Raw genomic sequence first — 23,720 nt, forward strand, 5'->3', positions numbered from 1 at the left:
GCCAGGGACACCTCACACTACAGCAGGTTGCTCACAGCCACATCCAGCCTGGCCTTCAATACCTCCAGGGATGAGGCTTCCACCACCTCCCTGGGCAACCTGTGCCAGTCTCTCACCACCCTCAGGGGGAAGAACTTCTTTCTAACATCCCATCTGAATCTACCCATTGCTAGTTTTGCTCCATTCCCCCCAGTCCTACCACTCCCTGACATCTTAAAAAGTCTCTCCCCAGCTTTCTTGTAGCCCTCTTCAGATCCTGGAAGGCCACAATGAGGTCTCTTCAGAGCCTTCTCCTCTCCAGACTGAATAGCCCCAACTCCCTCAGTCTATCCTCATAGAAGAGGTGCTTCAGCCCTCTACTTGAGGCATGTCACAGTTAACCCCCAATTAGGACATCCAAGGCTAAATACACCAAACTTGAAATACTCACTGCTATCATACCAAATTAACAACAACAGCAATCATCCCATGAGTTCACAGAATCATTCCTGTTGGAAAAGATGTCTGGGATCATCAGTTCCAACCATTGCCCCTACTCTGCAAAGTCCACCCCCAAACCATATCCCCAGGCACCACATCTACAGGACCTTTAAACACATCCAGGGATGGTGACTCAAGCACCTCCCTGGGCAGCCTGTTATAAGAAGCAAGTCACAGATTAGTATTGAAGTGTGTTTGTTATAAGCACTAAGAGATTATGAAAAGTTACCCCCCCACAAAAGGATGAAAAGCCAAATTAAAGGCAACTTTAAGACAGTGTCCCTAAAAATGCCAGTTCTGGCTTTATAAACCCAACATTATTCAACAGTGTAACCATACAGAATCATTAATTAGTGGTCACATTTCACTGCTGTAGTTAAGACATAAGAACCCAAAATCCCAACTGCTGGGCTTATGATGGAGTTATCTTCACAGAGCTGTTGGTCTTTGGAGTGTGCTGCCCAGGGAGGTGGTGGAGTCACTGTCCCTGGAGGTGTTCAGGAGGGGATTGGATGTGGCACTTGGTGCCATGGTTTAGTTAGTCATGAGGCGTTGGGTGACAAGGTTGGACTTGATGATCTCTGAGGTCTTTTCCAACCTTGTTGATGCTATGTTTCTATGGTGAGGTCAGCAGCAAATAAAGCACTCTATGGAGGTACTTCCTTTGGACACCTCTATGCAAAGTCCCTCTGCAGCCTTCCTGTGAGATCCCTTCAGGTATTGGAAGGCAGCTCTAAGGTCCCCCTGGAGTCTTCTGTTCTCCAGGCTGAACAACCCCAGCTCCCTCAGCCTATCCTCAGGAGCAGAGGTGCTCCAGCCCTTGGATCATCTTTGTGGCCCTAACCACCTTCCAAATCAGCTTCTTCCACAGAAGTTATCGAATACAGAGATGGAAACTCTGCTCTCTCTCATTGCTTCCAAAGATGTAAAATCCTTGTGGAACATATACCTGTCAGATCAGTCTCTGAAATCAGATGGCTCAGGTTTTACCATGATTAAACTAACTCTCTTATTCTAATGAAAAATCTCAGAAAGAAACTGGCTGTGTGCTGTGCCTTGATGCCTGCCAAACAGAGAGCTGATGGATTGTTATGGGGGAAGAAATTCTGGCTTCCAAATGACCCTGGTGAGGTATTAAAAGCTGCTGTGTAGGAACTGAGAACCAATGCTGCCCCTGCAGACTGACACTGCACTTTCAGATACAGAATCAGAGACTTAGACAATTGGTTTGGTTGGAAAAGACCTTGAAGAGCATCAATTCTGCCAAGGCTGCTGCTAAACCATGTCCCTCAGCACCACATCTCTGCTTCTTTTAAACACCTCCAAGGGTGGGGATTCAACCACCCCCTCTAAGGAGCCTGTTCCAGTGGTTGAGAACCCTTTCAGTGAAGAAGTTTCTTCTGATGTCCAACCTAAACCTGCCCTTGTGCAACCTTAAGCCATTTTCTCTCATCCTATCACTTGCTTTTAGGAAGAAGTGACCAAAATCCACCTGGCTCAAATCCTCCTCTCAGGGAGTTACAGAAAACCAGATCTCCCCTGAGCCTCCTTTTCTCCCAGCTGAACAACACCAGGTCCCTCAGGCGCTTCTCACAAGACTTGTGCTACAGAACTTTCTCTGGTCCCACTCCCGCACCCTCAATGTCCTCCCTCAGTGAGGCACCCAACGCTGAACCTTGTCCTCAAGCCACAGCCTCACCAGGGCTGAGCACAGGGGGGCCAACAACTTCCCTACTTCTGCTGGCCACACTATTGCTGATCCAGGTCAAGACGCTGTTGGCCTTCTTGGCCACCTGGTCACACACTGGCTCAAGTCCAGCCCACTGTTGATCAACACTCCCAGGGTGTTGAGGGGCAGGACAGGGAGAGAAAAAAAGTGTTTCAAATGATTTAAGCCTAACAAAATGCCTTAAAGTGTAGAGGAACAAAGAGGAGAACAACAAATTCTGCTGAGATGCCCCTTCAAGTCGCTAACCAACCTGATCTAAGATACCAGATGTTGCTACTAATGTTAAGCTATGGCCACATGAAACACTAAACCTGAAGTAATCACCTTTAATTGAACAGGGCTGCATCTTGCATAGCCATGACATATGCTGCTTCTGCTGGTAGTGCTTGGCTTTGGCTGTCCTTCCCTTGTTTCATCTGCCAAACCAATAAAGTCAGAGGAATAAACTGCTATGGAAGCCAAAGTAGAATCCATCAACAGATTTGTTTAATAAGTTCAGGATGGAAGATACTTAGAATCCCAGAATGGCCTGAAAGATCATCTAGTTCCAACCCCCTGCCATGGGCTGGGACATTGCCCACTAGACCAGGCTGCTCAAACCCTCAACCAGCATGGTCTTAAGCACTGAGAGAATCATGGAATTGTTCTGGTTGGAAAAGCCTTCTAAGATCACTGAGTGCAAACATCAACCCACCACCACCATGGCCATTAAACCATGCCTACATGTTCCTGGAACACCTCCACCACCTCTCTGTTCCAATGTCTGATCACTCCTGCAGCAAAGAAATTGTCAGTCTCCAACCCAAACCTCCCCTGGCACAATTTAGGGTCATTGCCTTCCATTTTATCACCAGATGCTGGGGAGAAGAGCCCAAGTCCCACCTGGCTCCAACCTCCTTTCAGGTAGTTGTACAGAGCAATGAGGTCTCCCCTCAGCCTCCTGCTCTCCACACCAAACACCCTCAGGTCCCTCAGCTGCTCCCCACCAGTCCTGTTCTCCAGACCCTTCACCAGCTTTGTTGCCCTTCTCTGGATACACTGCAGCACCTCAATGTCCTTCTTGGAGTGAGGGGCTTAAAACTGAACCCAGTATTTGAGGTGTGGCCTCATCAGTGCCCAGTACAGAGGCATGATGACTTCTTGGCAGTTAGACACCAGAAAGGACACCTGATGATGGGGAGACCTTCAGATTGAAGGTCTGATTGCCCCTGTATGCTGCACTGGTTAGGTTACACCTCGAGTCCTGTGTCCAGTTCTGGGCCCCTCAGTTTAGGAAGGAGGTTGACTTGCTGCAGTGTGTCCAGAGAAGGGCAATGAAGTTGGTGAGGGGTTTGGAACACAGCCCTGTGAGGAGAGGCTGAGGGAGCTGGGGTTGCTTAGCCTGGAGAAGAGGAGACTCAGGGCTGACCTTATTACTCTCTACAAGTACCTGAAGAGAGGTTGTAGACAGGGGGAGGTTGGTCTCTTCTCCCAGGCAGCCAGCACCAGAACAAGAGGACACAGTCTCAGGCTGCACCAGGGCAGGTTTAGGCTGGAGGTTAGGAAGAAGTTCTATACAGTGCTTGCCCATTGGAATGGGCTGCCTGGGGAGGTGGTAGAGTCACCATCATTGGAGGTGTTCAGGAGGAGACTTGATGGGGTGCTTGGTGCCATGGGTTAGTTGTTTAGGTGGTGTTGGATTGGTTGATGGGTTGGACATAATGATCTTGAAGGTCTCTTCCAATCTGGTCTATTCTATTCTATTCTATTGCAACTTGGTGATTGCAATGTGCTGCTGAAGATCTCTATCAACTGCCCTTCAAACATAGCCTTCCATAATCTTTACAAGTTGAACCAACCCCAGATTTCCCCAGATGTTAGAAGCAGCACTGCAAAGATTTTTTCAGCTGCCTGACACATCACTAATTTTCCCTTTGCCTTTTGTTTTAATAGGTGACTTTTTTCTGGCACTGAACTACACAACCAAAATCCAGGCATTCAAACTCTGCTCCCATTGCAGATGTTATTTCTGATCAGATTTAATCACCCTTCTCTCCTATGTAACAACTGCAGTAACTCTCAGGGTCTCATTAATTTTATTCTCAAAACCTTTAAGCCTTCTCCAAGGGTCCTTCTCCAAGGAGTCTGAGCATCACATCAGTTTTTCCTTTGTTAAACCAGGTTTCAGGGCAAACTTGGGAGCTTTGTTAGGATAAATCTCTTGGGATCATTTTGCTGACCAATACCCAAAAGTTTCATTTTTCCTTCCTATGATTTTCTGACCAGCATCCTAACAGCCAGAAGGAGTCACTGTGATCTCACCTTCAGTTAATGGGAATTTACCAAAGAAAGGACAACATTTTCTTTTTAGTATTACATTATCTTCTTTATAGTCACAGAATGACTTAAGACTGAAACAGACCTCAGAGATCAGCTACTGCAACCCCCCCTGCCAAGGGCAGGGATGCCTCTCAAATAGACTTGGCTGCTTAAGGCCTCATCCAACCTAGCCTTGAATATCCCCAGGGAGGAGGCATCCACAACCTCCCCAGGCAGCCTATTCCAGAGTCCAACCACCTTCATACTGAAGAACTTCTTCCTAAGATCCAGTCTAAACCTACTCTCCCTCAGCTTCAAACCATTCCCCCTTGTCCTATTGCTGGACACCCTCATGCAAAGTCCCTCTGCAGCCTTCCTGTAGGATCCCTTCAGGTATTGGAAGGCAGCTCTAAGATTCCCCTGGAGTCTTCTCTTCTCCAGGCTGAACACCCCCAGCTCCCTCAGCCTATCCTCGTAGCAGAGGTGCTGCAGCCCTTGGATCATCTTTGTGGCCCTCCTCTGGACTCCCTCCAACAGCTCTGTGTCTTTCTTATGCTGGGGACACCAGCACTAGATGCACTATTTGAGGTGGTGCCACACAAGAGCAGAGCAGAGGGGCAGAATTACCTCTCTTGACAGTTACATGACACTAGAAATAAAGGGACAGTGCTAAAGCCACTCAAAGCAAACATTTTTCAACTTAAAAGAAAATGTATGTTCTCTGTTAGGGCTTTTTTCCCCCCCCCTGAATTCTCTAGCACCTTGTTTTGAATGTTGCTCCTCTAAATATCCCAGAGTATGAAGAGTTGGTTCTACAAGATTCTGCATCCTAGTCTGGTGCCAGCCCACAAAACATATGTCTCTGCTCAAATCTAAGAATCTGTTTTGACTTTTTCCTTTCTTCCCCCCCCCCCCCAACCCCCCCCCCCTTCATTTTCTTTCTGGACTGGGGACAAAACATTTCTGTAGCTACAACTCAACATTTAGTATCTTCTGGAGAGATGAAACTTTCTAAATCCCAAATATATTTTCCTGAATGTATTCCCAAACAACAACTTGGAAGAAACTAAACCATCTGAATGCATGACAAGAAAGAACCATTTGAAGTAAATGCTAAAAAAGGGGAAAAAAAAAAATCACAATCAAGTTGGTTCAGATGTTATTTTTTTACACTTGTGGGTGCTACTCAAGTCTTGGAACTATCAGAGTTATTTTTCACCTCAGGATTTTATTGCACAGCTATGCAAAACCATCAATATGTTTTTTCTAATGTCATTAACTTCCCATTCGTTCCCACTGCAGGCAGCTCTTTGGCAGTACTGTTTGGGATAAGGTGGATTTTCCACTGCTGCTGACAACAGAGCACAAAATGTTGGTCAAACACCTCAAATGTAGAAAATGATACGGCACAGACCACCCTGAGCCCATGGCTGGATTCCTTTGGATGAGTCTTAAAAATGTCCTAGGTTGTAAGAGAGGAAAGGCTGAGAGACGTGGGACTGTTGAGCCTGGAGAAGAGCAGCCCCAGAGAGGTTCTTGTCAATGCTCAGCAAGAGCTGAAGGACCTGTGGGGGGCAAGAGGATGGAGCCAGACTCTTGTCAGTGGTGCCCGGTAACAGGACAAGTGGCAACAGGCACAAACTGGAACCCAGGAGGTTCCATCTGAAGATGAGGAGAAACTTCTTTGGTGTGAAGGTGCCACAGCCCTGGAGCAGGCTGCCCAGAGAGGTTGTGGAGTCTCTTTCTCTGGAGAAATTCCAAACCCACTTGGACTCTGGGATCCTGGGCAAACTGCTCTGGGTGCCCCTGCTTTAGCAGGAAGGTTGGACTGGATGATCTCCAAAGATCCCTTTCAACCCTCACCACGCCAGAATTCTGTGCATCTCCAGGCTGCTCCAGAGCTCTGGTGGTGAAGGCTCACTTCAGAGCTCTGGTGGTGAAGGCTCACTTCAGAGCTCTGGTGGTGAGCTCTGGTGAAACCTCACTTCTCCATGACTTAGCTGTCCACATCTGCTCCACGCTGGGGGTTTGCTTTTAATTAGAATATCAGAAATGCAAACAAAAGACACTCAAACCTCAGGAATTAAATATTTGCATTAGTTTTAGCAAATTAGCTTCTTGAAAGAGCCAAGGGGCATAAATCAAAAGTAACTTTGATGAAGTTACATGTGTTACTTTAAATCACATGGGTGAGAAACCATGCCTAAGCTCCATAAAGATGTTTAGGTATCAAAAGAAATCCATTAGCTTGGACAGGTGCAAAATCTCAGATAATTTCCTTCTAGATAAGGGAATATACGTGAGAGGCAGCAGCAGAGAAATACTACAAAGGCTTTGCAATCTCCATCAGTCATTTGCCTCTGGGAGAGATGTTGTTCTGAGTTGTGAGAAGCAAACCTCGCAGTCATACAAAGATTATTTCACACCAAGATAAATGGACACAGAAAACCTCAGAAATTTCACTGCACACACCAGAGTATCTGCATGCAGCTACGTGAGGGGAGCTGAGAGCCTTTGCTAAAGGATTTTTTTGTGCAGAAAAACCCCTAAAGGATGAGCAGATAGGGAAAAACACCAAAGAGAGCTTTGTTTCCCAGCTTGCTATTTTTACACCCAGAGACACACGTACATGGCGTACTGGTGATCACACCTGATGGGAGCAGTGGAAGAAGGAGGAAGCACCAGGAATAAGCACTGCACAAAACACACCACAATCCATTCCAAGGCTACCTCCTCCTCTGATTTTAGACTCCATGAGATGATTCATAGAATGGTCTGGGTCGGAATGGATCTGAGATCACCTACGTCCAACCGCCTGCCCATGGAGAAGGACACATCCCACCAGCCCAGGTTGTTCAAGGCCTCATCCAACCTGGCCTTGAACACCTCCAGGGAGGGGGAATCCACAACCTACCTTGGGCAACCTCTTCCAGTGTCTCACCACTCTCACTGTCCAGAATTTCTTCCTAATATCCAGTCTAAATCTGCCCTCCTCAAGCTTCAATGCACCCCCCTCCCCTGCTATCATAGAATCAATAAGGTTGGAAAAGACCTCAAAGATCATCAAGTCCAACCTGTCACCCAACATCTCAAGACTACTAAACCATGGCACCAAATGCCACGTCCAATCCCCTCTTGAACACCTCCAGAGATGGTGACTCCACCACCTTCCTGGGCAGCACATTCCAACAGCTAACAACTCTGTGAAGAACTTTCACCTCACCTCCAGCTTAAACCTCCCCTGGTACAGCTTGAGACTGTGTCCTCTTGTTCTGATGCTGGTTGCCTGGGAGAAGAGACCAACCCCCTCCTGGCTACAACCTCCCTTCAGGGAGTTGTAGACAGCAAGGTCTCCCCTGAGCCTCCTCTTCTCCAGGCTAAGCAACCCCAGCTCCCTCAGCCTCTCCTCCCAGGGCTGTTCTTGAGGCCTCTCCTCAGCCTCTCTGCCCTTCTCTGGACACATTCAAGAGTCTCAATGTCCTGCTTAAACTGAGGGGCCCAGAACTGGACACAGGACTCAAGGTGTAGCCTAACCAGTGCTAAGTACAGGGCACAAAGACCTCCCTGCTCCTGCTGGCCACACTATTCTTGATGCAGGCCAGGATGCCATTGGCCTTATTGTAACAAACCCTCCTCAGCTTTCTTGTAGGCCCCTTCAGGTACTGGAAGATTGCTATAAGGTCTCCCCAGAGCCTTCTCTCTCCAGGCAGCAAAGGCTAACACAAGAAAAGAATCAGGTGGAAAAAAAGGTGATTTCATTTTTTGTATTGCTCCACAACAAGGCAGAAAAGGCTCCCTGAAAACTATTTTAAATTAATAGGTTTAAGTGAGAAATGAGGAAACCAGGTCTGCCTTGCTTCTGTCAGGAGAGCAAGCAAGAAGCAAGGAGACTGTCTGACACGACTCTGCTCCGACACTGTGGAAGAATTTCATCCTGGTTTTTTTGTTGTTGTTTACCATTTTATTGACACCAATATAACTGAAATTTCTAATTAGTGTTAGAAGAAAAGAAGACATTTAAACTCAAACCAGGAAAGCCTCTGGGGAGATATTCGAGCAGCCTTCCAGTTCCAGAAGGAGCCTACATGAAAACCAGGGGGGGGACTTTTTACAAGGCCTTGTAGTGATAGGATGAGGGGGAATGGATTGAAGCTGAAAGAGGGGAGATTGAGGCTGGAAATTCAGAAGAAATTCTGTACAGTGAGGGTGGTGAGACATTGGAATAGGCTGCCCAAGGAGGCTGTGGATGTCCCCTCCCTGGAGGTGTTTAAGATGAGGTTGGATGAGGCCCTGAGCAACCTGGGCTGTTGGAAGATGTCCCTGCTCATGGCAGGGGGGTTGGAACTAAATGATCTTGAAGGTCCCTTCCAACCCAAATCACTCTGTGATTCTATGCATTTCATCCCTAGTACCCTGGTGAAAACCATCTCTGTGGTTCTGGGCAGCACTTTCGGCCCACGTCATTACCAAGTCTTCCCTTGGCACAGTGCTGAGCCAAGTGGGACTTGGGAGATACAGCTCACCACTGTCCTTGGGGCAAAAGAGATGGTGTAGGGCTGCTTGGGTTTGGGCACATTCCCATAACAGCTACTTGCCTTGGTATTAGTACATTTATTTCACAATATATACTGATACTTTGTATGAGCACATTTCACAATACTTCTGAACCACCTGTGCATACATCGAAATGTATCTGCAAGCAAATAGGAAACACAAAACTCTCTTCTCTCCCTGTATAGACAGAGCTGGTATTTTTTAATATAGTCCAAATCCCAGTACTATTGAAAGTTCTGAGAAGACAATATTTCTGGAAGACAAAAAAAAACCCCAACAAAACAACCCAAAGAATTCACATTTCTCTTCCAAACGTGAATATCTACGTTTCCTTCCTTTCTAAGTTACTTCTAAATACTTTTGTAGCAGCTAGTGTCTCTCTTTTAACTTCTACAGTGTAAGTTCTACAATTAGCAAAAGCCAAATTCTCCATGGATACCCTCAGGCTGAGCATCTTAGGGAACTAAAACATGTCATCACATACACGGGACAGAACAAACTGAATGAAAAAGAAACCAAAACACACACCAAAAATCCAACCCCCCCCCCCCCCAACCACCAAAGAAATTCACACAGAGACCCCCACACCCCCAAACCTCAAAGTAAAACAACCCCCTACCAACCCAAGTGCTATGAAAGTGAGCTCCTCTCTTCACTCATGGAATAACACAGAATGCACTGGCTTGCAGTGAAGCTTTAGAGATCCTCTTGTCCAACCTCTCTGCAGTAAGCAGGGACATCCCCAACTAGAGCGGGTTGCTCAGAGCCCCATCCAGCCTAAGTCTGAAACTCTCCAGGGATCAGGCCTCCACCACCCTCACGGTAAAGAACTTTTTCCTAATGTCCAACCTAAATCTTCTCTAGTTTCAAACCACTGTCCCTCATCCCATCACTACAAGCCCTTGCAGAATAGAATGTCCCTCCTCAGCAACCCTGTATGTCCCTTCAGGTACTGGAAGGCTGTTCTAAGGTCTCTCTGGCATCTTCTCCAGGCTGAACAGCCCCAGTTCTCTCAATCTGTCCCTGCAAGGGAGGTGCTCCAGCCCTCTGATCATCTTTGTGGCCTCCTCTGGACTCTCTCCATTAGGTCCATGCCTCCTATTGAGGGCCCCAGAGGTAGATGCAGTACTGCAGGTGAGGTGTCACCAGGGCAGAGCAGAGAGGCAGAATCACTTCTCTCGACCTGCTGGCCAGGCTGCTTTAGATGCAGCCCAGGTTGCCATTGGCCCTCTGGGCTTCAAGTGCCCACTGCTGGCTCATGTCCAGCTTCTCATCCACCAGCACCCCCAAATCCTCTTCTGCAGGGCTGCTCTCAAACTCATGATTCCCCCACCTGTATTGATAATGTGGATTATGCTGACCCAACCTCATGGCGTTCACCTAGGCCCACTTTTCCAGCTTGTCCAGTTCCCTCTGGATGAGCTCACCAGGTATCATATTATGTTTATATCCTGCTGCAATGTCACAGAACCCAGGCATGGTGGGGGTTGAAGGGACCTCTGAAGATGATCTAGTCCAACCCACCTCCTAAAGCAAGGTAACCCACAGCAGAGTGCTCAGGAGCCCAATGTCCAGGTGGGTTTGGAACCTCTCCAGAGAAGAAGACTCCACAATCTCTCTGGCAGCCTGCTCCAGGGCTCCAGCACCTTCACATCAAAGTTTCTCCCCATGTTTAGGTGGATCCTCCATCACTCACCAGCACATGAACACAGCACCTAGACTTTTCTTTCTTATTTTCACTTATTGGATAGTCCCTTAACAGCAGAGCCTGCTCTTAAAGCTAGAGAGCTTTATGTGAGCACAGAAGTTATGACTCATTCGACCAAGCATGGAGAAGCTTTTGCATCCATTTATTATTCTAGCTAGCCTTTGAATTGAGCTGCCCAACCAGTACCCAGACTATCCCCAACCACAGGAAGCTGAAGAACACAGGGTTCAAACTGTTCATGTGAGAGGAACAACTGGAAAACTCTTGACTGATTCCACAGGAATAGGAGGAGAGCTGGGAGCAGACCAAAGGGAAGCCAGAGTGGGAACCAGTGTTACTACGGACACCAAAACCTTGCCTTGCTCTGAGCAGGCCAGAGATTAAGATGAGAGTTGGGAAGAACCCCTCATTTATTTACAGAGGAAAAGTGGGGGGGAAGCTCAGTGCTGCCCAAAGAAAATTATTACCCAAGCAAACTAGGTCAGAGAAATGAGTAGGGTTTACTATATATATATATACACATATATACACCCTTTGTAGTCAAGCAACCACCATCAAAGTAATGACATTTCCTCACGTGCTGTCCAAGTACTCTTTTGAATCCTAATTAAAATAAGCACTAAATGACCAGTCCCACAGCCCTCACCTTTCAGGGAAGATGATGCATCAGCAAATTGGAACAACCTCTCAAAAAAAAAGGAGAGTTTTGACCTTTAAAAAATGCCCAGATACAACAGCAAATACTTTGTGTCTGTGCTGCTGTTGTTGGCAGCACAACTGCCATTCATCCAGACATCTAATGTACCTAAAAATAGACTCTCAAATGTAATTCCTTCCCCAAGTCATGTGAAGATGACAGAGTTCTTACTTTGCTAACAGAAAACTCTGGCAGAGTGCTTTTTAGTGACCTCCTCAAAGCCTTGGTATGTTGGTGACAAAGCTGAAAATGAAATAGAGAATTTCTGTCAGTTGTAACCTTGTGGTTACAACACTGCAAAGAGAGTTGGAACACTTCTAAAAGCGTGAAATTGAGTAAATCTATTGTAAAATGAAAGAATTAGGGACAGTACCTATTAGAAACAGAATCAGTTAGGATGGAAAAAGTGATCGAGTCCAGCCATTAACCCCGCACTGCCAGGTCACCACTAAACCATGTCCCTCAGCACCACATCTACAGTTTTCCAATCCCTCAAGGGATGGGGACTCCACTGCTGCCCCAGGCAGCCTGCTGCAGGGCTTGACAACCCTTTCAGGGGAGGAATTGTTCCTCGTGTCCAACCTAAGCCTCCCCAGGTGCAACTTGAGGCCATTCCCTTTTGTCCTGTTTCTTGTTCCTTCAGATAAAAGACTGACCCCCACCTGGCATCAACCTCCTCTCAGGGAGTTGTAGTGAGCCAGAAGGCCTCAGCCTCAGCTAACTTTTCTCCATGCTGAACAACCCCAGCTCATAGTATAATAGATTCATCGAATGGTTTGGGCTGAAAGGTGCACTAAAGATCATCCATTTCCAAGTTCTGGGCCCCTCAGGTTAGGAAGGATGTTGGCTTGCTGGAATGAGTCCAGAGGAGGACAAAAAAGCTGGGGAGGGGTTTGGAGCACAGCCCTGTGAGGCGAGGCTGAGGGAGCTGGGGTTACTTAGCCCCAGAAGAAGGGAGGAGGCTCAGAGGAGACCTTATTGTTCTCTAAAACTACCTGAAGGGAGGTTGTAGCCAGGTGGGGGTTGGTTTCTTCTCCCAGGCAACCAGCACCAGAACAAGAGGACACAGTCTCAAGCTGTGCCAGGGGAGGTTTAGGCTGGATGTTAAGAAGAAATTCTTCCCAGCAAGAGAGATTGGCCATTGGAACGTGCTGCCCAGGGAGGTGGTTGAGTCCCCATCCCTGGAGATGTTTAGGAAGAGCCTGGATGAGGCACTTGGTGCCATGGTTGAGTTGATTAGATGGTGTTGGGTGATAGGTTGGACTTGATGATCTCAAAGGTCTTTTCCAACCTGGTCTATTCTATTCCATTCAATCGCCCTGCCATGGGCAGGGACACCTTCCATTAGAGCATGGCCCCATCCACCCTGACTTTGAACACCTCCAGGGAGGGGCATCTACAAAGTCCTTGGGCAACCTGTTCCACTGTCTCACCACCCTCACTCTAATGACTTTCTTTCTAATATCCAGTTCCCTCAGCTGCTCCTCACCAGACCTGCTCTCCAGACCCTTCACCAGCTTAATTGCCCTTCTCTTGACTCACTCCAGTGTCCTTCTTGTAGAGGGCCCCCAAAATTGAATCCAGCTGTTTATTTTTAGATTGAAGAAAAGAAAACCACGCTTTCCTAACTGTGCAAGTATCAGTGTGCTTTAATAACACAATGTTCTTCGTCTGCTGTTCAGATGCTTCCAAAATCACTCACCTCTGATTTGTGGCAGTTGCTATCACCCTAACAGCATTTTGTAGCCCCAGGGCAGTCCGTGCCTATAACAGAGCTGCACAGAACTGATTTCACACTAATGATTTTTTTTCTAAACATAGAAGTAAAAACTGAAGGAAGTGCATTATGGAACTGTAAATACCATGCTTTAGGTTCTGAACCACCATTTCCTGCCAGCTCTCGCATTCAAAACCTGCAAGAGGCTGCAAGTTGGACTAAAGTTCTAATCTGGGGTGATTCTGGGGAAAGTGAGTACTGACATTCACCATCAGCAAGTAGTTAGCAACACAGCAGACAGAACATAGACATCTTCAGAGACTTCCTTTGAAAATGGAGAAAATGGCACAGTGTTGAGCCCCAATTGTTTAGGTCACAACAACCCTGTGAATGCTCCAGGCTTGGGGCAGAGCAGCTGGAATGTTGCCTGCCAGAAAAGGATGGGAGGGGCAGGGTATGTGTGTGTGTGGGCAGGTTGTCAGCAGCTGAACGTGAGCCAGTTTGTGCCCAGGTGGCAAGGAAGGCCTCCAGCATCTTGGCCTGGATCAGCAATAGTGTGACCAGCAGCCATAGGGAAGTGATTGTGCTCCTGTACTGGCACTGGTGAGGCCACAGCTTGAATCCTGGGTTCAGTTTTGGGCCCCTCACTACAAGAAGGACATTGAGGAGCTGGAGCAGGTCCAAAGAAGGGCAACAAAGCTGGGGAAGGGTCTGGAGAACAGGGCTGGGGAGGAGCAGCTGAGGGAACTGGGATTCTTTAGTCTGGAGGAGAGGAGGCTGAGGCAAGACCTGATTGCTCTCTACAACTCTCTGAAAGGAGGTTGGCAGTGAGGTGGCAGTTGGTCTCTTCTCCTTAGTGTCAGGTGATAGAATCAAAGGAAAGTGCCTGAAATTGTGCCAGGGGAGATTTAGGTTGGAGATGAGGAACAATTTCTTTGCTGCAAGAGTGGTCAGGCATTGGCACAGGCTGCCCAGGGAGGTGCTGGAGTCCCCACCCCCGGAGGTGCTGAAGAACGGTGTGGACATGGCACAACTCCATGGATATTTCCATGAACTCATAAGGATCTTATTTATTTTTAAGCAAAGCAAACAGAAAATAGGTCTAGGAGAAGTGTTTCTCTGAAACCTTTCAATCACAGTTAGTAGGTTTCTGGGGTCTTTTCTGCATTTTAATTTCAATACTCAGCTGCTAATAACTGCATCTAATTTTGCAGAAGAAGTAGGGCTGAGGTTTTTATTGGTCTGTATTTTAACATTCGTAGTTTTACAAAGGATTTCTCTTTTGATGGAACTCCTGGAAACAAATTAATTCACAGGGGCCCTCAAATCCCAGCAGATTTCACAGAAGAATATTTCTTTATATTAGCAGGGCAACTTCACCATCAAACTCCAATCTAGGGAAACTTTTAATGGCAAGCTAAAATGGGTTTGATGCATGTATTTGAATGCAGAAGCCTGGCATCTACTTCTTTTCCAGGCTTTACATTCATAAATATCTGTTACTGTACCTGCTTTCCCTTCTCCCTGATGTCTGGAAAAGAGCAGGACAGAAGGGCCACCCACCTCCTGAAACAAATAGACAACCAGCTGCTGCTGCCAGGGATACCAAAGAGGAGGCTCGGCGGGTTCTGACAATGGGAAAAAACAAACATGAAAGGTAAGGAAAAGCAGATGAAAGCTTGGGGACATGCCCTAAATACCAGCATGCCTCATTGTCTGAGAGCTGCTTTGAAAAAAGACCCCTACAACACAGGAAAGATTTTTCTAAAGATGAGGAATTGTTATCAAAAGCATGAATTAAACAGGAAATAACAGAAGAAAACAACTGGTCAGGTAGGGCAGCGCGTGCTCCGCTTGCTTCTGCTCTCCGGGAAAACTGATGGTTTCAGGCCTGCTCTTCCCCTTACTGAAGGAAGGGACTGTTTGGAAGGGTTTGTAGTGATAGACTCCTGCTCTTCCCCTTACTGATGGAAGGGACTGTTTGGAAGGGTTTGTAGTGATAGACTCCTGCTCTTCCCCTTACTGAAGGAAGGGACTGTTTGGAAGGGTTTGTAGTGATAGACTCCTGCTCTTCCCCTTACTGAAGGAAGGGACTGTTTGGAAGGATTTGTAGTGATAGACTCCTGCTCTTCCCCTTACTGAAGGAAGGGACTGTTTGGAAGGGTTTGTAGTGATAGACTCCTGCTCTTCCCCTTACTGAAGGAAGGGACTGTTTGGAAGGGTTTGTAGTGATAGACTCCTGCTCTTCCCCTTACTGAAGGAAGGGACTGTTCGGAAGGATTTGTAGTGATAGACTCCTGCTCTTCCCCTTACTGAAGGAAGGGACTGTTTGGAAGGGTTTGTAGTGATAGACTCCTGCTCTTCCCCTTACTGAAGGAAGGGACTGTTCGGAAGGATTTGTAGTGATAGACTCCTGCTCTTCCCCTTACTGAAGGAAGGGACCGTTTGGAAGGATTTGTAGTGATAGAATGAGGGGCAACAGTGTGAAACTGGAGCAGGGGAGATTCAGGTTGGACCTAAGAAATCTATGGATTCTACACTCAAAGCCAGGTTGGACAAGACCTTGAACAACCTGCTCTAGTGGCAGGTGTCCCTGCTCATGGCAGGGAGGGTTGGAACTGGATGATCCTTCAGCTCCCTTCCAAGCCAAACTGTTCTATGAATCTCTGCTAGTTGCTACCAGATACTTGAAACAAAATTCGAAGCACACTGATTCTGAGCTAAGTCCTTCTGGACCCATCCAGTGACCTGTGGATAGTTGGTTCTTAAACACTACTTTGTTGCCCCCGTTCCTTTCACCCTTTTTACCTTTATTCCCTCCTCCCCCCTTCAGAACAAGATAAGGTGTTCAAGGCCAGGTGGCATGAGGCCTTGAAGCCTGGTCTAGTGGAAGGTGTCCCTGCCCATGGCAGGGGGTTGGAACTAGATGATCTTGAAGGTCCCTTCCAACCCAGTTCTGTGATTCTAAGAAGTTCTTCACAATAAGCATGGTAAAATATTGGAACAGGTTGCCCAGGGATGTGGTTGAGGCCCCATCCCTGGAGACATGCAAGGTGAGACTTGATGTGGCTCTGGGCAGCCTGCTCTCGGTGGAGGTGTCCCTGCTGACTGCAGGGGGGTTGGACAAGATGACCTGTGAGGGCCCCTTCCAACCTGATGCAATCTGTGAAATGCTTCTCACTCTACAGCTAACATCCACAGAATGTTTAAGCTCCAAGCAGAGCTCACATTCACTCTTCTGTTGTCTCCTCCATTAACATAAGATTTGTAGCACTGCCATAATTACAATGCTTTTAAACCCAAACCATATACAAGCAGCAAACTCTGATTGATTCCTATCAGTGAATATCAGCTCCCCCAAGTTCCCATTCTTCCTCTTGCCAAACTCAGATCAGTTTCTATTCTGCTGATGATTTAGGAGCATCCACAAAAAGGCAGCAGGAGCAATTTAGTTCCACAAGTCTAATTTAATAAAAAAAATACCTTCTGAGATGATTGTGTTACTAACAGAAAGGAATTTATCTTCCTTTGCAGCTCTGGTGTGTAGTACATACCCATCAGGCCCCTACAAGCAGAAAAGCACTCCAAGAAACTTCAGCATGCTCCTCAAATGCAAAAACGTCATTTTGCATCTTTTATTTGTAAGAGTAAATTTCTGTCAAGCTGTTCCTGGCTTCAGAGATCCAGAGAATGCTTTGGGTTGGAAGGGGCCTTGAAGATCAACTAGTTCCAATCCCCTGCCAAGGGCAAGGACACCTCCCACTAGACCAGATTGCTCAAGACACCATCCAGCCTGGCCTTGAACACCCCCTTGGGCAACCTGTTTCAGTGCCTCACCATCCTCACTGCAAAGAGTTCCTCCCTAATACCCAATCTGAATTTCCCCTCTTCCAGCTGCCATCCATTGACCCTCATCCTAGCACTCCTGGTAAAAAGTCCCTTCCTTCCTTAGTTAAAGAGAAGATAAATTCATAGTATCATAGTATCAGTCAGGGTTGGAAGGGACCACAAGGATCATCTAGTTCCAGCCCCCCTGCCATGGATAGGGACACCCCACACTAGATCAGGCTGGCCAGAGCCTCAGCCAGCCTGGGCTTAAACACCTCCAGGGACAGGGCCCCAACCACCTCCCTGGACAACCCATTCCAGGGCTTCACCACTCTCATGGGGAAGAACTTCCTCCTCAGGTCCAGCCTGAATCTCCCCACCTCCAGCTTCATTCCATTCCCCCTATGCCCCCCGAGTTATTTTGCTGCCTTCTTGAAAACCAGGCTTCTAGGCATGTAAGATAAAAACCTTAGTAGGGTTCTGCCTTTTATTTATTAAATAAGGAAAACCATAGCTCTGGATGGACTCCCTAAATTTCCTAACCCCTTTCCCCTCCAACATGTTTGGCTGCCAGATTAACACCACTGCTTGTGTGACAAATCAGCTGTGCTGTTTGATCAGCTCAGGGCAATTCTGCACGATTAACAAGGTGGACTTGGACACCAAGGAGGGACTGCCTGATTCTCTGCACCTCCCACATCTCATATCCAACCATAAGACCTTCAGTGGCTTTCCAAAGCTCAGTAGGCCAACCTGAGTCACACTGCCAAACACAGAATCATAGAATTGTCAGGGTTGGAAGGGATCTCAAGGATCATCCAATTCCAACCCCCCTGCCATGGCCAGGGACATCTCACACTACAGCAGGTTGCTCACAGCCACATCCAGCCTGGCCTGTTCCAGTGTCTCACCACCCTCACAGGGAAGAACTTCTTCCTCACATCCAATCCAAACCTACCCATTTCTAGTTTTTTTTCCCATTCCCCCCCAGTCCTATCCCTCCCTGACACCCTCAAAAGTCCCTCCCCAGCTTTCTTGGAGCCCCCTTCAGATCCTGGAAGGCCACAATGAGGTCTCCTCAGAGCCTTCTCTTCTCCACACTGAACAGCCCGAACTCCCTCAGTCTGTCCTCATAGCAGAGCAGCTCCAGCCCTCTGCTCATCCTCATGGCCCTTCTCTGGACACCTTCCAGCACCTCCAGATCCTTCCTGTGCTAGGGGCTCCAGAACTGGACACAGTGCTCCAGGTGGGGTCTCAGCAGAGCAGAGTACAGAGGGAGAATCACCTCCCTTGCCCTGCTGGCTCTGCTTCTCTTGCTGCAGCCCAGGCTCTGGTTGGCTTTCAGGGCTGCAAGTGCTCACTGCTGGCTCCTGTTGAGCTTCTCATCCCCCAGCACCCCCAAGTCCTTTTCTTCAGGGCTGCTCTCAAGCCAGTCACTGCCCAGCCTATATCAGTGCTTGGGATTGCCCCAGTGCAGAGGTGTTCAAGAGGGGATTGGACATCGCATTTGGTGCCATGGTTTAGTAGTCTTGAGATGTTGGGTGACAGGTTGGACTTGATGATCTTTGAGGTCTTTTCCAACCTTATTGATTCTATGATAGCAGGGGAGGGGGGTGCATTGAAGCTTGAGGAGGGCAGATTTAGACTGGATATTAGGAAGAAATTCTGGACAGTGAGAGTGGTGAGACACTGGAAGAGGTTGCCCAAGATAGGTTGTGGATTCCCCCTCCCTGGAGGTGTTTAAGATACATAAATAACCTGAAAGTTTGGAGTGAGGTGTGGGTTGGGCTCTTCTCCCTAGTACCAGGTGATAGAATGAGAGGAAATGGCCTGAAACTGTGCCAGGAGAGGTTTAGGTTGGAGATGAGGAACAATTTCTTTGCTGCAAGAGTGGTCAGGCACTGGAACAGGCTGCCCAGGGAGGTGGTGGAGGCACCATCCCTAGAAGTGCTGAAGAAACGTGTGAACATGGCACTTTGGGACATGGTTTAATGGCCATGGTGGTGTTAGGTTGATAGTTCTTAGAGATCTTTTCCAACCAAAACAATTCTATCCTTCTAAGAACTCAGGGCTCTTTATTCTTCTGCTGGGAAAAGATCATTTGCTATTAAAGGGCTCTGCTACTAGAACCCATTAAGTTCCACGTGGACATAAGAAAAAGCTTCCTTACTGTGAAGGTGCTGGAGCCCTGGAAGAGGCTGCCCAGAGAGCTTGTGGAGGCTTCCCTGGAGAGATTACAACCCCAGCTGGCCATTGTGATCCTGGGCAACCTGCTGTGGGTGCCCCTGCTTTAGTGGGGGGTGTTGGACAGGATGATCTCCAGAAGTCCCTTCAAACTCCCACCATCCTGTGTCTCTGTAAGCAAGTTCTGAATGGCCTTAGGACGTATCTAACACACCTTTAAAAACTCTGGCTTTTGCCTGCCATTCCTTCTGCTATTTCTGCCTTTATCAGTTTTGTCTGTCATTACTCTTTCCATCTTATCTTTACTAAAAAGAAAATCTTTGAGGGAAACTGCTGTATTCCTCCCAGGGGTTTGAGAGGCACCTCTCTGCGTCAGCACCACCACTATCAGTGATGACATCTCCACAACAGGCACAGGGACAATTAAGTCAGCAGCAGATAAAAGCAATATTCCCTTCCTGCTTGCTTGAAAAGGGGGGGGATTTTTGTGAAGAAAACGACCTTGTTAATTTTTGAAGGCATCTCCCAGGAGAACCACAATCATCACATCCCTGTTTCACAGTCCTCAGGAGGCATTACATGGACTGTGCTGCTCAGCTTCCTCAGGATCCAGGCACATCAGGAATGCACTTTGTCTCTTCACACCCTACCACCAGAGAAGGTGCTGGGTTGGGGGAGCAGCTGATAAGGCAGGTTGACTCCAGAAGAAAGGGAAGGATGGAGGGTTTGTACCTCAACAACACCCCCACAGGGCAGGAGGGAGCACTGGAGCCCAAGGAGAAGCTGTTCTTATTTGAAGCACAGATTTAGCCATACAGGACAGATTTAATTATAAAGAACAGATTTAACTATACAAAATATCACAAAACATCTCTTCTTTAAGTGTGGAGCAAAGACAAACAAGGTCTGGAGCCAGGCTCAGCTCTGGTTTCATAGATCCTCAGAAATGCTGAGGTTGGAAGAGACCTTTGACATCATCAAGTCCAGCTGGTTGCCTAGAGCTCACAATCCCACTAAGCTAAGCTACTGCCACTAAACCACATCCCTCAGCACCACCTCCAAGGGAACTACTGGAGAGAGAGCAGTGAAGGCTCCAAAGATGCTGAGGGGCCTGGGGCATCTCTGTGAGGAGGAAAGGCTGAGAGCCCTTGAGCTGTTGAGCCTGGAAAAGAGCAGCCCCAGAGGGGATCTGGGCAGTGCTCAGCAAGAGCTAAAGGGTGGGGGGCAAGAGAATGGAGCCAGACTCTTGTCAGTGGTGCCCAGGGACAGAGTAAGTGGCAAAGGGTACAAACTGGAACCCAGGAGATCTGAAGATGTGGAGAAAGTTGTTTGGTGTGAGGGTGCTGGAGCCCTGGAGCAGGCTGCCCAGAGGGGCTGTGGAGTCTCCTTGTCTGGAGAGATTCCAACCCCCCCGGCCATTGTGATCCTGGGCAAGCTGCTGCGGGTGCCCCTGCTTGAGCAGGGAGGTTGGACTGGATGATCTCCAGAGGTCCCATCCAACTCTCACATGCTAGGATTCAGTGATATCAAACAAAAAAAACCCCAAAGAAACAACAACTGAACCCAGTGGAGGAAATTTTGCAGAACCCAGCTAACCACCTCCCCCACCTCCCAATAACCACAAGAAATGTGTTTTATCTGCAGCCTTCCATTAGCCCACGGATACAGCCCCACAAGCAGTTCCACTGCTGCAAGTCAAAAAGGGGAGAAAACCTTCATGGGAAGGAGGTTGAGAGGAAGTGGGTAAGAAATTCTTCAACCAGCTTGGCTGCTGCAGAAAACTGCCAAGTATCCTTTTCATGTCAGTGTTGCTACTGCCAGTTTAAATCACCCCAGTTTAAACCACCAAAGCAGTTTGGATCTGCAAGAATTTTATGATGCTGGAGATAATACCAGAAGGTTTTTAAGGAAAAACATCAAAAGCTTTCACAAGCTTGTTACAAACTGTCATCTATTCAGATGGTCTTTAGGGCCTCTTCCAACCCAAACTATTCAGTGTGTCTGTGAAGTTTAAATCCAGGCTTTTGGTTTGCTCTTTCTTTACCTCCTGTTGGTGGTTAACAGCCCACAAATATCTACTCCCTTCTTGCTCTTTTAGAATGATTCTCCTCTGAAATTAACTAGTACAAATTACTACTGCAATTGTCATCCAGGCCTTACTGAGGGTGAAGAAAGTCACAGCACTTAGAAACCTTCAAAAAAGAAAGCAAAAACCTCCCATAAGAGCTTAATGAGTTCTTCTGATCTCTAGCCACTTCAGCCCAGATTTTTACTCTCACATTTTTCACAGAATCACAGAATCATTTTGGTTGGAAACCACCTCTAAGACCGTGAAGTCCAACCATTCCCATCCTCCAAGGCTGGTGCTAACCCATGTCCCTCAGCACCACATCTCTGCCTCTTTGAAACACATCCAGGGGTGGGGATTCCACCACATCCATAGGCAGCCTGTGCCAGTGGTTGCAAAGCCTTTGGAGAATTTTCTTTTGACACAGAACCCTAGAATGGTCTGGGTTGGAAGGGACCTCCAAAGGTCATCTAGTCCAACCCCTCTGCAGTCTAACCTCAACCTCCCCTGGGACAACTTGAGGCCATTTTCTCTCATCCTGTCACCTGTTACTAAGGAGACTTGTTCCACCTCACACCAACCTCCCTTCACAGAGTTGTAGAAGGCAATGAGGTCTCTCCTCAGCCTCCTCTTCTCCAGACTAAACAAGCCCAGTTCCCTCAGCTGCTCCTTACCAGGCCTGTTCTCTGGACCCTTCAACCAGCTTTGTTGCCCTTCTCTGGACATGGTCCAGCACCTCAATGTCCTTCTTGGCATGAGGGGCCCAAAACTGAGCCCAGTAGTCAACGTGTAGCCTCCCCAGTGCACAGTGCAGAAGGACAATCCCTTCCCTGGTCCTGTTTGCCACACTACTTCTGGCATCAACCAGGATGCCAGAGGCCTTCTTGGCCACCTGGGCACAAACTGCCTCATCTTCACCCAGCTCTCAACACCTCCAGGTCCTTTTCTAGCAGGCAGCTTTCCAGCCACTCTGCCCCCAGCCTGAAGCATTGTGTGAGGTCAGCTTATCTGAAATGAAATCCTGAACCACCCAGATTGCTACCAAGCCTCAGTGAAGCTGCAGAAGTGCCCACGGTGCACAGCCCTCCCGCCAGCCGCTCCGTGACGACATGAGAAGCTCACGCTGCCAGATCCCAGGGGCAAAGGTTGTGCTCTGTAATGCTGTGCTGCATCATCACAGCAACTCCCAAGGATGCAGAGCTGCACATTCATGCCTCAAAAATTTCATACATTCTTTTCTAGACCCATCTGAGATTGTTTTACACGGAGTGGTTAAGCTGAAGGAAAGAAACAGGCGAGAAAGAAAGCGCAAAAGCAAAAAAAGGCCTTTGTCCTGCAAGAGTTTGTTCTTTGCTTGCTTTGGAAGAGTCATCTGAAAAACCACTACTGTGGCCGAGTGCTCTTTCATGACATTTAGCCTTAATCTTCTCTTTCTTCATTTCACTGCTTTATTTCTAGCTATAAGCCCCTATGCTAGCCTGAATCTTTCCTTTTTATCTGCAGTCGTTCACAGTTTTAGGTGGCAGCAGCCCGGGAAGTCTTGCCTTGCCTTGCCTCTTCTCTTAGTCCTTCCATGACATTACTGCCTCAAGAGCCCAGACAAAAGCACACTCAGGTGTCTTCCATAAATAAGGCAAACCCACCAGAAGCAGTAATAATGAATCATCTGGCTGGAATCCCTTGGAGTGAGTGTCCAAGCAGACACAGCTTTAAGCCACACAGGACCAGTTACATCCTTTTCAGTGTACTGGGAAGTCCTAACATTGGTTATTTGTGTTCTAGTTCACTCCAGCCACGAGGTATGAGCCCTGGCCACTAAAACTCTAACCAGGTATTTCTCAAAATCCTTCAGTTTTGATAACCTGTGTACAGCAAATACATGCAAAAATGACAGTACACCCCCACGGGGATTTCATTTTCCTTCCATCCAACTGGGAGCTCCTTTTTTCCAGCTCTGTGCCTCTTGCCTCCACTGTGCACCTCCAGGACAAGTCTGCTTGCCCCTCAACCTCCAGCAAGGTAGAAATGCACTTCTGTAATTCCCACTCCCTGGAGGCCAACCAGCTCTGTACTTTGAATACCAGTAAATCCCCAAGTCTACCTCCTGTTCCTATTTCCTGCTGGGAAGCAGCTCCATGGAAAAACACCTTGCAATCCTAGTGGACAGTAAGTTCTCCATGGGACAGCAAGGTGCCCTGGTGGCCAGGAGGGCCAATGGTACCCTGGGGGTGCATCAAGGAAAGTGTGTCCAGCAGGTCTTGGGAGGCTCTCCTCCCCCTCTGCCCTGGTGAGACCATACCTGGAATACTGTGTCCAGTTTTGGGCTCCCCAATTCAAGAGAGACAGAGATCTACTGGAGAGAGTCCACTGGAGGGCTACAAGAAGGATGAAGGAACTTGAACATCTCTCCTGTGAAGAAAGACTGAGAGACCTGAAGCTGTTTAGTGTGGAGAGAAG

The 23,720-nt window shown here is 47.8% G+C and overlaps 1 protein-coding gene across 9 annotated transcripts in view; it reads right to left on the reverse strand.

Moving 5' to 3' along the window:
- Positions 1-23,720, reverse strand: part of MBD5 (methyl-CpG binding domain protein 5) — a 197,930-nt gene that overhangs the window by 119,921 nt on the left and 54,289 nt on the right. The window lies entirely within an intron of this gene.

The sequence above is a fragment of the Dryobates pubescens genome, chromosome 2 (assembly GCF_014839835.1).
Source record: "Dryobates pubescens isolate bDryPub1 chromosome 2, bDryPub1.pri, whole genome shotgun sequence".
NCBI lineage: Eukaryota > Metazoa > Chordata > Aves > Piciformes > Picidae > Dryobates > Dryobates pubescens.